This window comes from Musca autumnalis, unplaced genomic scaffold, assembly GCF_047663935.1.
Source record: "Musca autumnalis isolate F117 unplaced genomic scaffold, ASM4766393v1 scaffold_3, whole genome shotgun sequence".
NCBI classification, from domain to species: domain Eukaryota; kingdom Metazoa; phylum Arthropoda; class Insecta; order Diptera; family Muscidae; genus Musca; species Musca autumnalis.
The window spans coordinates 238,552,844-238,567,614 of NW_027411866.1; the positions used below are offsets into that span (position 1 = coordinate 238,552,844).

At 31.6% G+C, this 14,771-nt stretch overlaps 1 protein-coding gene across 1 annotated transcript in view; it reads right to left on the reverse strand.

The window, feature by feature from the left end:
* The window catches only part of Septin4 (septin 4), a 105,559-nt gene extending 91,398 nt beyond the window's left edge, over positions 1–14,161 (reverse strand). Inside the window, exon 1 of the mRNA XM_073977338.1 lies at positions 13,705–14,161. The gene's annotated coding sequence lies outside the window, so the exon portion shown is untranslated. The remainder of the gene's footprint in view (positions 1–13,704) is intronic.
* Positions 14,162–14,771: the final 610 nt, after the last annotated feature.

Sequence of the window (14,771 nt, forward strand, 5' to 3'; positions counted from 1 at the left end):
AAACAATATATATATTTTTTTAATCCACGATTATTAAAACAATATTATTTTTTTAAATACACGTTTATTGAAAAAATCCCACTTATATATAAAAAAATTAAAAATCCTCTTTTATCGAAAAAATATATTTTTTTACAAAATCCATGTTTATTTAAATTTTTTTTTAAATATATGTTTATTAAAAAATATCAAATATAAAAAATATTAGTTAAAATAGTCACAATTACTGAAAAAACGCTTTTTAAAAAATCCACGTTTATTGAAAAAATACTTTTTGAACAAATAACGTTTTTTTGCAAAAGTATTTCTTAAAAAATCCATGTAATAATAACAAAATCCATGTAATAAAAATCCATGTTTTTAAAAAATCCTATATATTGAAGAATCCACGTTTACTAAAAAATGTTTCTAAAAAATCCACGATTATTAAAAAAAATTTAAAAAATCCACGTTTATTAAAAAAAAATTAAAAACTCCATGTTTATTAAAAAGTTTTTTTTTTAAACTCCACGTTTATTAAAAAATATTTTTTTAAAAACTCCACGCTTATTAAAAAATATTTTTTTTAAACTCCGCGTTTATTAAAAAATATTTTTTTTAATATCCACGTTTATTACAAAATATTTTTTTTTAAATATCCGCGTTTATTAAAAAATATTTTTTTTAAACTATCCACGTTTATTAAAAAATATTTTTTAAACTATCCACGTTTATTAACAAATATTTTTTAAAAATATCCACGTTTATTAAAAAATTCACATTTATTAAAAAAAAAATTTAAAGAATCCACGTTTATGAACAAAATATTTTTTAAAAAATCCACGTTTATTAAAAAAGTATTTTTTTAAAAAATCCGCTTTTATTAAAAAAAAAATATTTTTTAAAATACACCTTTATTGAAAAGATTGCAGACCGGCGAAATATCTTCTATAGATGGAGGAAATTTAGAGGTCTTTTACGGATAGAGGACCTTCTTGAGATATTTTATGGATGGAGGACTTCTTAGAGGCCTTTTATAGATTGAGGACATTTTAGAAGTATATATTATATATTAAAGAACCCACGTTTATTAAAATATATTTTTTCTTAAAGAATACACTTTTATTAAAAGATATTTGTTTAAAACATCAACGTTTATTAAACAACATTTTTTTAAAAATCCACGTTTTTTAAAAAAATATTTTTTTTTAAAAATACTCTTTTATTAATTTTTTTTTTTTTAAAAATACTCTTTTATTAAAAAATATTTTCTTAAAAAATACTCCTTTATTAAAAAATATTTTTTTAAAAAATACTCTTTTATTAAAAAATATTTTTTTAAAAAATTCACGTTTATTAAAAATATTTTTAAAAAATTCACGTTTATTAAAAAATATTTTTTAAAAAATTCACCTTTATTAATTTTTTTTTTTAAAAAATCCACGTTTATTAAAAAATATTTTTTAAAAAATCCAGGTTTATTAAAAAATATTTTTTAAAAAATCCAAGTTTATTAAAAAATATTTTTTAAAAAATCCACGTTTATTAAAAAAAATTTTTTAAAAAATCCACGTTTATTAAAAAATATTTTTTTAAAAATCCAAGTTTATTAATAAATATTTTTTTAAAAAATCCAAGTTTATCAAAAAATTTTTTTAAAAAATCCACGTTTATTAAAAAAATACTTTTTAAAAAATCCACGTTTATTAAAAAATATTTTTTAAAAAATCCACGTTTATTAAAAAATATTTTTTAAAAAATCCACGTTTATTAAAAAATATTTTTTAAAAAATTTACCTTTATTAAAAATATTTTTTAAAAAATCCACGTTTATTAAAAAATATTTCTTAAAAAATCCATGTTTTAAAAAAAATATTTTTTAAAATTCCTCTTTTGTTGAAAAATATTTTTTAAAAAATCCACGTTTATTAAAAAATATTTTTTAAAAAATTTACCTTTATTAAAAATATTTTTTAAAAAATCCACGTTTATTAAAAAATATTTTTTAAAAAATTTACCTTTATTAAAAATATTTTTTAAAAATCCTCTTTTGTTGAAAAATATTTTTTAAAAAATCCACGTTTATTAAAAATATTTTTTAAAAAATCCACGTTTTAAAAAAAATATATTTTAAAAATCCTTTTTTGTTGAAAAATATTTTTTAAAAATCAACGTTTATTAAACAATATTTGTTAAAACTACACCTTAATTGAAAAAAGTATTTCTTAAAAAATATATTACAAAAAAATAATAATAATAATATATATATATATATATATATATATATATATATATATATATATATATATATATATAACGTGGATTTTTTAAAAAATATTTTTTAATAAACGTGGATTTTTTAGAAAGTATTTTTTAATAAACATGGATTTTCTAAAAAATATTTGTTAATAAACGTGGATTTTTTAAAAAGTATTTTTTAATAAACGGGGATTTTTTAATAAACGTGGATTTTTTAAAAAATATTTTTTAATAAACGTGGATTTTTTAAAAAATATTTTTTAATAAACGTGGATTTTTTAAAAAATATTTTTTAATAAACGTGGATTTTTTAAAAAATATTTTTTAATAAACTTGGATTTTTTAAAAAATATTTTTTAATAAACGTGGATTTTTTAAAAAATTTTTTTTAATAAACGTGGATTTTTTAAAACTTGGATTTTTTAAAAAATATTTTTTAATTAACTTGGATTTTTTAAAAAATATTTTTTAATAAACGTGGATTTTTTAAAAAAAATATTTTTAATAAACGTGAATTTTTTAAAAAATAACGTGGATTTTTTAAAAAAATATTTTTTAATAAACGTGAATTTTTTTAAAAAATATTTTTAATAAACGTGAATTTTTTAAAAAAATATTTTTTAATAAAAGATTATTTTTTAAAAAAATATTTGTTAATAAAAGAGTATTTTTTAAAAAAATATTTTTTAATAAAAGAGTATTTTTTAAAAAAATATTTTTTAATAAAAGAGTATTTTTTAAAAATATATTTTTTAATAAAAGAGTATTTTTTAAAAAAATATTTTTTAATAAAAGAGTATTTTTTAAAAAAATATTTTTTTAAAAAACGTGGATTTTTAAAAAAATGTTGTTTAATAAACGTTGATGTTTTAAACAAATATCTTTTAATAAACGTGTATTCTTTAAGAAAAAATATATTTTAATAAACGTGGGTTCTTTAATATATAATATATACTTCTGTCCTCAATCTATAAAAGGCCTCTAAGAAGTCCTCCATCCATAAAATATCTCCAGAAGGTCCTCTATCCGTAAAAGACCTCTAAATTTCCTCCATCTACAGAAGATATTTCGCCGGTCTGCAATCTTTTCAATAAAGGTGTATTTTAAAAAATATTTTTTTTTTTAATAAAAGCGGATTTTTTAAAAAAATACTATTTTAATAAACGTGGATGTTGTAAAAAATTTTTTAATAAACGTGGATTTTTTAAAAAATATTTTTTTCATAAACGTGGATTCTTTAAAAAATATTTTTTTCATAAACGTGGATTCTTTAAAAATTTTTTTTTAATATATTTGGATTTTTTAATAAACGTGAAGTTATATATCTATATATACGTTTATTAAAAAAAATTTGCAAAAATATTTTTTTACTAACTCCACGTTTATTAAAAAAAAGTGCAAAAATATTTTTTTAAAATCCATGTTTTTTCTAAAAAAATATTTTTTTAAAAAAAACATATTTTTTAGAAAGTCCAAGTTTTTATTAAAAAATATTTTTTAAAAAATTCGCGTTTATTAAAAAAATATTTTTTTAAAATTTCACGTTTATTAAAAAAATATTTTTAAAAAAACCCACATTTTTAATTTGTTTTTTTTTTTTTTTTTGTTTTAACCACGTGTATTTGTTTTGAGAAAAATCTACGTTTATGAAGCAATTTTTATTTTTAAATCGACGTTTATTGAAAAATGTTTTTAAAAAAATTTACCTTTTTGAAGGTTGATTTTTATTCAAACAATGTTTTTTTTTTTAAATAGACGCCTATTGAAAATTTTATTTAAAAAATCCACTTTTATTAAAAACATTTTTAAAAGACGGGGATCTTTTACATTTTTATTGAGAAGATATGTTTTAAAAAAAATCTACGTTTACTGAAAACAATTCCACCTTTATTGAAAAAATATTTAAAAAAACACGTATATTGCATTATTTTTTCTGTTTTTGAAAATATCTACGTTTATAGAAAAAATGTTGTATCAATAATTGTACCCTTCGATTTTCTTGAAATTTTTTATATTAATTTTTTTTATATAATTTCCTAAATAACACAACAAAACAAATGTTAAAAATATAATTTTATGTAATATAATGTAATTTTTTAATTATTTTTTTTTCGGGAACATTTTATTGACAAATTTCAATTTTTTTAATTAATCGTATTTTGATACCCTTCTAATATGGCTGAGCATTATTATTGCATCAATCAGAAATCCCCATATGTATATAAGTAAAAATATATTTATTCATAGATACCCTTTAAATCTCAATACATTTATATAATCTTCAACCAATCTTTAAAAAAAGCCTTTAAAGAACGAAAGAAATAAAGTTTAGACTTCACAAACCAAGTATCCTTCAAAAGAATGCACTTTAGCAAATTTCGTAATTCAATATAATATGGCAAAGCAAACAGAAACAAATGCGCATCAAGGCCATTTTGACATTTGCCCTATGCTATGCAATGGTACAACTACCCCCTGCATTTAACACCCACCCTCTCTCTCACTGTCCCTCAATTTCACGCCAAGTAAAATAAAACGAAGTTTTGTAGCAGGTCGTGTGAAAACAAACTCGTCGCACCAGAACAAAAACTTAAAAAAAACTTAAAGTTGTTGTTATTATTGCGTAGTATATGGCAGTTTTTCCTCCCCATTGCAAAAAAGGGGTGGTTGTTGGTGTTCAAAATGCATAGTTCTCCAAGTGACACTTGATTATCCTTTTTGTTGCAATTATTTTCTGTAAAAAAAATACCTTGAACTTTTAACAAATACTTTTTTGTTATTCCTTAGGTTTGTTGTTGTTGTCGTCATCGTTGTTTTAGTATCTTATTATGTGTTTGGGGATTTGCAATGGAATGCAATTCTATACCCATTTGATGCCAAACAAATGAGCACACAAGAAATTTTGCTTACACAACATAACGAACGACAAGGACATGTGAATACTGTGTCAGGTTAAGGACATTGAAATAAATGCTCATTTCGAAATCAATATTCGTAGAATATTAGATAATGAGTGAAGAGAAAGAAAATAATTGACAATAAATCTCTGATTTGTCAGAAACAATTATTAAATCTTAAATTAAAGAGGCCGCTACATTTTTTTTTTCGATTCGATAAAACACCACATTTCATCAAATTCCAAATACCTGATGATTTAATCATTTTTGTTTTCTTTCGATTTAGTCATATTATCAAACGTCAGAATTAATCAACTGTCGAAGGCGAAGATAACAGAGAGTCATAACTTTGGCTCGAATAGCATGTTAATAGAAACAACACCACCAACAACAACAATAGCAAAAATAATATAAAATACATTGCATGACTCAAACCACTGAACATTTTTCGAAAATAACACTGCAACAACAAAAATAATTTCTACATTGTATTACAGTTGAGCGGCATGTCGTAACTTAAAATAAATGGAACTGAAATTAAAACAAAATTACCTTCAATATTGGCACAATTAAAAATTAGTTCAGTAATGGAATTCTAAAACTCTTTTTTTTGCTCAAACAATCGCTAAAATTACTTCGGGATATTAGGAATGAGAAGTACAAAAAAAGTTTTCAACATTGTTGCTATCGGTAGGACTTCGTGAAAAAATTTTTGCCAGCTAATTTACTGACTAATTTCGTTTATTACCAAAGTTAAAAGCATTTGAATTTTCCTGATTTTTGTTGATAACGGCGAACTGCATGTGAAGATGAAAATGTTACAAATCGAACATCCCTATAACGAATACTTCTCTACAACGATTTTTATACCCTCAGCATTTATGCTAACGAGGGTATATACACTTTCATACGGGCAAAATATGCCTCATCGAAATAATGGTGTTAGACCCCAAGTATGTTTGGACGAAATGTGTTTCATACAATTTGGAGTCGAGTTAGCAATGTCCGTCAGTCAGTCTGTCTGGTTGGCTGGTGCGCATGATAACTCTCGAACGGATGAACCGATTTGATCCAAAATTTGGCTTTCGTAATATTTTGTCTAAACTTAGTTTATGTTCGAAGATGGGTTATATCGCTCCACTCCTTCCGGTACCTCCCCCACAAAAGTTCGGAAATGTTCGGAAAATTTGTGCGCACTATAACTCTTGAAGGGAGTAACCGATTAGGTCCGTACTTTGCACATCGTGAAATTTCTACCATACTAAGATGAGGTTCTAGTATGAACTTAATCGGTCCACTCCTTCGGGTACCTCCCACACAAAATTTCGGAAAAGTCCAGTTTAGGACCTGTTCTCGAATCTCTTTGATTTTTGTTGTAGCAACTTGTATTCACTGCCCCGCTTACGACGGTACATGTCTCATTAGGCGCAAGGTCATTCTTCCTGAGAAAATAGCCTGTAAGATGCAAAAAAACCCCTATGACACCGTGTGTAGTGGTTGAAGCGCAAGACAACTCTCGAGCGGATCAACCGATTTGGTTTAAAATTTAGCTTTCGTAATATTTTATCCAAACATAGTTTAAGTTCGAACATAAACCATATCGGTCTACTCCTTCAGGTACCTCCCCCACAAAAGCTCAAAAATGTTCGGAAAAATTGTTCGCACGATAACTCTTGAAGGGAGTGACCGATTTGGTCCATACTTTACACATCCTAATATAGCTACCACATATAGATCAGGTTCGAATATGGACTATGTTTGTCCACTCCTTCGGGTACCTATCACACAAAATTACGGATAAGTTCACTTTAAGACCTGCTCTCGAAACACTTTAATTTTTGATGAAGCAACCGGAATTTACTGCCTCAATTACGACGGTTAAAGTTTTTTCAGGGGTAAGACCATAATTATCGAGAAAACAGCCCGAAAGGTGTGAAAAAACACCTATGGCACCATATGTAGTGGCTGGAGAGCACGATAACTCTCGAGCTAACCCATTTGGTCCAAAATTTGGCCATCCTGATAGTTTGTCATACTTTCAGTTCCACGATAGGCAATACCGGTCCACACCCGGTACTCCCCCGAATATTTAAAAAATGTCACTTAAATGGTATGCACGATATCTCTTGAACAAATTTGTTCCAAACTTTGGATCTCCTAATATTTTGTCCAAATTTAGTTTAACTTCTAAAATGGAGGTACCTTAGGGTACGTCCTCCACAAAAGTTCAACATTTGTGTCTAAGTGCAGTTTAAGGACTGTTCGAAGATCCTTTGGAAATGTATGCCGATGCTGTTTGTTGTTGTCCTGCTTACAACGGTATTATGTTTTCCGTGGACAATTCCCTGCTTCGTGGCATACTGGTCCAAAAGTTATAGGATGACCCACTGAAATCACTATTGAGCCCAATATATATAAAAAAGAATATGACTATCAAAATAAGATCCACTTCCATAATGGACTATGTCGGTCCATTCCTTTAAGTACCTCCTCTGCAACACTTTTGAACTTTAATCCTAATCGATATTTTCGATCTAACAGTAGATGAAAGTTTCAATTCAGATAGCAGTCGACAAAGCCGACTGATACTTTTTTACTTGTCTTTTATTTCAGTGGCTGAGGGTATATCTCCGTCAGCACAGCTGACTAAAACTTTCTTACTTGTTCTTTAATAATTTTCGGTAGTCAATATCACATCCGAATATATGCATGTATACCAGTAGTGTCGTCTTTACATCAGCACTTACGAACAAATCAATGAAAGTGAAATTGTTTCTACATGCAAATCTTGGAATCCTCAAATAAAAGCCTTGAATTGCTGGAGGGATTAGTTTTGTTGGAAACCTTACATGTCTTACATGTGTATATAAGTCCTAAGCAAATACTGCTTTTGTAGAACATTTAATAAAGCCATTGCCATCGCTACATTGTTGTGTGATTAATTAGAAACAAGGAATGGATGAAAATTCCAAAGCAAAGTAGGTATACTAATCTTCTCATAGAATAAACAAGTATGAAAGTATCAGTCAGCTGTGCCGACAGAGATATACCCTCAGCCTTGGATCTAAAGAAAAAAAAAACAATCACACTACTTCTGACGCCCGAAAAAGGGTACCGTCTTAACTAGCCCCATATACAAAATCAATAGAAGGTCATTAGGACTTCTATTGGAAAGCCAGTAGATCTTCTTATTAATTTATCACAGAATTCTCACAGATGGCATATAGGTCTTTTCATAGAAAACCAATAGGTCTTCTATTATAGAAGACCAAGGAATCTTTTCATAAAAACCCAATAGGTTTTCACATAAAAGACCAATGCTTCTAATAATATTCTTCCCATATTGTTCTTCTATGACAAGGTCTGCTAAGATACGATTTATTAGGTTTCTATACGAAGATCTTCGCATAGAAGACCAATTCAATAGATCTTCTCATAGTAGGCCAATAAGTCTTCGCATAGAAGACCGATAGCAGATCAATGTGTATTCCCATAACGGACCAACAGGTCATCTCATAGAAGACTAATGGGTCTTCTCATCATAAGATCTTCGTATAAAATACCAATTGTTCTTCTGATAGAAGACCTGTTGGTCACCGAAGACCAATAAATCTTCGCATAGAAACCCAAAATGAGACACTTATATTTCCAAGGGGGTGGAATGGATCTTCTCATATAAAACCAATAATACTAAAGGAAAGGCGTCACAACAACACCTAAAGGTGACGCACTGTATTATAGCTGCCATGACGTAAAGCATGAGTTTGGTTGCGGATTTGTAGTTAGTCGGAGACTAAAACATCTGGTATCCAGCTTCACCCCAGTGAATGAAAGACTTGCTGAAATACGTATCCCACTGAAGAAAAGGACGTGCAGACCAAAGATATATTTTACGAGCGCTTAGAAGAAACATATGACCGTCGACCTGCCCATGACATTAACATTATTCTAGGCGATTTTAATGCCAAAATTGGAAAGGAGAATATATTTGGCCCTACAGTCGGGAATTTCAGTCTCCACAGAGTGAAACATCTGACAATGGTATGAGGCTGATAGACTTTGCAGCTGCAAAAAACATGGTAGTTAGCAGTACCAGATTTAATCATCTCGATATTCATAAGGGCACCTGGCTGTCTCCAGATCAAAGAACAAGTAATCAAATTGATCATGTTGTGATAGATGGAAGACATTCATCGAGCGTGTTGTATGTACGATCGTTCCGAGGCGCAAACATTGATTCGGACCGCTACCTTGTTGCAGCAAAGGTACGTGCCCGTCTAAACGTGCAAATAAAACACGAACAGACACAACGCGGAAGTTGGACATCGATAGGCTGCAAACACAACAGATAGCCACAGCATATTTCACTCAACTAGCCCAATTGCTTAATGAGAGCACTCCTTGTCCCGACAACATAACAGCATTTGTGTACAACAGCCAAGATCACCCATATACATTAACGTGACTGCAACAACAACATGTGCTCTCTTTTTTTCTCATCTGTTGTGGTTTAGCAAAGGAAAGACTCGCTCAGAGAAACTAATGGACAAAATATTTTGAGCACCACCGGCGTTCAAAATAATTGAGAGACAGTTAATCGGAGAGTAATGTGCCTTTGTTAAACAACGGCTGGCATAACTCTCATTTGAATTCTTTATTCTCTGTTGTTACGACAACGTGCAGGCGTTGACATCAATGCATAACAGCCCAATGGCAAAATATTGCCCACTCCATGCAAACTTCCGCAAAGTCCATACTTGGATACCAGAGACCTCCACAAAGGAATTCATGGTATGATCAGGAGTGTCGTGCTGCTACCGAAGAGAAAAATGCGGCATATAGAGCTACTTTACAATCTGTAGCAACGCGTAGTGCACAAGAGAGATATCGGGAGAAAAGGAGAGAAGAGAAACGTCTTTTCCGCAAGAAAAAGAGAGAAATGGAAAAACGGGAGTGTGAAAAAATCGAGATGTACAGGAGCCAGAATGAAGTCCGAAAATTCTACCAAAGTGTGAAACATCAAACATATAGCTTTGGTACAGGCACATCCTCCTGTAGAGGCCAGCAAGGTAATCTGGTAACAGATACAGAAAGCGTGCTCAGGATATGGAAGGAACATTTCTCCAATCTGCTGGTATCCAATAGTAGCGAAGACGATGATACCACGATGATCCAATACCAGAAGATGATATAGAATGTATACCGCCCGGCCAAGATAAGGTAAAAACAGCAATCAACCGGCTTAAGAATAATAAAGTAGCAGGAGCCGATGGCTTACCAGCCGAGCTGTTTAAAACCGGAGGCGACGCGCTTATAAGGTGTATGCATCAGCTAGTTTGCACCATCTGGCAGGAAGAACGCGTACCTGAGCATCCTGTGTCCCGTCCACAAGAAAGGAGATAAGACTGTATGCTCCAACTATAGGGTCATAAGTCTTCTCCCTATTGCCTATAAGATAGTGTAAGGGATATTGTGCGAACGACTAAAGCCAATGGTCCACGAAATAATTGGACCATACCAATGTGGCTTTAGACCTGGCAAGTTCACCAGATATTATTATTATTATTTATTGCTTTTACGCCAAGTCGTGGGCGCATAGTGCCAAAATTGGTTTCAGTGACAAATTGTGTTTTAGGAGCAGTAGGTTGTCAACCCAAGGCTCTTAGCCTTTTTGATGGGGCTGCCATCTTGGATCTAGCTTAAAAGGCACAGCATTTCTCGTAAAGCCGCTCGCTTCGAGACAGACGCTGGTTTACAATAGTGTGGTTTGTTCATCCGCCGAAGTTGAACTATATTAATGTTACATACTGCACCGTTGACTTCCCACGTTGTGGATTGTTCTTAGCTTCAGCGTTCACCTTCAACCTTACCGGCAAGGGTGGCCCTACCAGTAGCTTTGCTACCGCCGGCATCGCTATCAGGATCTTTACGCTTACTGGACCTCCCCATCGCGCTTGAGATGACAATCCATCGGGGAGGGACCAGATATTTACCCTTTGGCAAATCCTGGAGAAGACCCAAGAGATGCAGATCGCGACATATTACCTTTTTGTCGATTATAAAGCAGCCTTCGACATCCCGCTACGTTCAAAGGTATTCCAAGCTATGTCTGAATTTGGTATCCCCGAAAAGCTCATTCGGCTTTGTAAAATGACTCTAACTGACACAAGATCTTCAGTTAAAATAGGAAAGAACCTCTCCGAAGAGTTTTGTACCAAAAGAGGTTTCAGGCAAGGAGACAGCCTATCGTGTGATCTTTTCAACATCCTGCTAGAAAAGATTATACGAGAGGCAAACGTCAAAAGAAGTGGCACAGTCTACACCAATAGCCACATGTTACTTGCTTATGCTGATGATATAGACATCATGGGGCGATCAGTAAAAGAAGTAATCGATACCTTTATGAAGGTCAAAGGAGAATGTGCGAAAGTGGGTCTGGCGGTAAATGGCGAGAAGACCAAGTTGATGGTGTCGACGCACAAAGCGTCCATTGAGATCGGATCAACTGTTGAAGTTGGTTCCTATAATTTTGAGGTAGTAAAAGACTTCGTATACCTCGGCACCGCCGTAACCACAACAAACGATATCAGTTGTAAAATAAAAAGAAGAATTGTATTGGCTAACAGATGCTACTTTGGCTTAAGTAAGCAGTTTAAAAACAAAACCACATCTAGTCAAACAAAAATAACGCTTTACAAAACACTGATACTACCCGTGCTGATGTATGGTTCTGAAGCCTGGATACTTGCGCAAGCAGACATGGCAGTGCTTGGTGTGTTTGAGAGAAAAATTCTTCGAAAGATCGGTCCGTAGAATCTGCATTGACGGTGAATATCGACGTCGTATGAGCCACGAGCTGTATCTGCTATACAACGACATCAATATAGTTAAACGTATCGAGATGCAGCGATTGCGTTTCCTAGGCCATATAATATAAATGAGCGATGATGAACCCGCTAAAAAAGCGTATAAATTCGAGCCACATGGTGGTGTACGCAGAATTGGCAGACAAAGAATAGATGGCGCAAACAAGTGGATGATGAGATGACAAGGCGCGGTATTCAAAAAAACGAAGCACGAAACAGAGAGAGTTGGAGATCTTTTCTTAGTTCGGTCTATGGAACAAATGTTCTGTAATGGGCCAGCTAAGTAAGTAATATTTCTTCGAATATAAGATGAAATTCGAAGCTGGTGCTTGTAGATCCACTGCTTCCGGTACCTCCCCCACAAAAATTCGAAAATATTAGCAAAAATAGTACGCGTTATATCTCATAAACAGAGCAACCCGGTTAAGCGTCTGTACGAGGATCCCTTGAAAATGTTTACCTAGTCGTCTAGTTTACAGCGATATAATGTTTTTCGTAGGCAAGTACATGCTTCCTGATATAATAGTCCAAAACCAGTGAATTATATGGTGACCAACTGAAACGACAGGTGGTCGCTATATCTTTCGAGGGGAATGACACCCAAAATAAGACCTACTTTCAAAATGGAATATGTCGGTCCATTCCTTTCGATACCTTCCCCGCAATACTGTTTGAAATTCTATCCAAATCCATATTTTTGTCGGTTCATACGCCCGAACGGAATTTCTTTATTGCGTGAAAAATCGAATATTAAAAGCATTAGTAGTCAGGCCTCCGAAATACTATTTCTCACTACCTGAAGTTTTACTTTTTTACGCTTACAGTTGGACTTATTTAAACACAAGCAATCTAAAGTTATTAAATCCAACTAAGAAAACCCCCCATCGAAGTTGGGTGGCATTTGGCTACCGCCATGACGACGATGATGCAGCAGGAGGGCATTAATCCATAGGGCAAAATTTTCTTTCTAAGGTTTTTCTTTTCATTACACAGTTTGTGTTTGGCTTTTGAATGCTCCATTCTCCATCCATCCTTCTTCATTCAACTTGCTGCCATTCACTTTATGGATGATTGTCGATAGGTTTTGGTTTTGTTGATTGCTTTTGGGTTTTTGCTTTGCTTTTATTTTGATTGCTGCCGTTGAGTTGATGCAGTGTTGTTGATTGCGGTTGGTTATTTCTTCTGATCCGTAACATAAACAAAACCCAACTGACAGACAAACAAACAACAAATGGGCAAACGAATGAAGGTACATCAGAACTGACAATAAAAAGAAATTCTTGACTATATAAAAAATTATTATAAACACACAATAATACATCAATTGCGCATTTCTACGCCATGAAAAAGATAAATTTCCTTAATTTAAATTTTTTTTTTTAATTTTCTCAAATTCCAATTTTTCTACTTTTAAATATTGTTTGGTATTATAAACAGCATAAATCTTGCGAATGGGGCGTTTATGCATTTCAATTTTTTTGTTTTTCATTTTATTACGGTGTTTTTTGTTTTTGGCACGGTCCATACATTTGTTGTTGTGCATGTGCATAGGAGGAAGGGTGTGCGTGTGTGTATGTATCCTCAGAATCCACCCCTTTTCCAAATGTTCTTCGTAGAATCCCACTGAACCACCCAAAAAGCAATTTCACCCACTTCCGCAACAAATTCACTTTCTATGACAAAAACACTATCAGCGATATTACCTAGAATTTTTTATCACTCTTCTTCTTGAAATTAGATTGCTGCTGTTGTTGTTTTTTTATTTCACTGGCATATGTGTCGCATTTATCTGAAACACCACCTTTGCTGAATAGAATTTTTTCTTCAATATTTTTTTTCTTTTCGTTTACTTCACTTTTGACCACCACTCTTCTTATTTGATTCTATTCACCAAACACCAAGAATAATAACAACAACGAACGTTATTCTTCTTATTCGAACTGACTATTAAAAACGCGCCGCATTCACCACTTCGTACAAACGCGCTATCGTACGTTTATGAAACACCGCGTGTGAACACCTCAACAATTCCGTATGAACTGAATGTAGCTGGGCCAAAATGAATGGCTGGATGGCTGGCTGACTTGCACAACTCTCAAATGCTTGGAGGGCACAACACTCTCACACAACTCATCGATTCAAAACAAAAAGCAACAATCCAAAGACAACGGGTAAATAAAATCATAGCAAATTCAATGAGAATTACAGTACGCGGAAAATATATAATGGAGGAAAGCCACATAAAGGTCTTCTGCTCTTGGAAGACCTTCTTCTGTAGAAGTCCCCAGAACATATCATAGTAGTGTTGTGTAAATAGTAGATCATAAAAATCTTCCGGTCATAAAAGACCTCATAATGGTCTTCTGTCTATAGCAAAAGACTCCATTAATATATTTTATCTATAGAAGAAGACCTCATGAAGGTCTTCTGTCAATAGAAAAAAAATCTCGTAAAGGTCTCTTTCTATGGAAGACACCATAAAAGTATTCTATCTGCAGAAGAGTAACTCAAAAAGGACTTCTTTCTATAGAAGACGACCTCAAAAAGGCCTTTTTTATAGAAGAAGACCCTTAAAAGGTATTTTGTCTATAGAAGACTTTCAAAGGCTCTTCTATTTATAAAATAGCTTATTAAATTGTTCTGTCCATAGAAGAGGCCCTCATAGAGGCCTACTGTCTATAGGAGATGACCTCACAATCTCTGACAAAAGACAAATCCCTCTGCCTTTAAGAGAAGACCTCATAAACGACTTCTGTCCATAGACCGCATA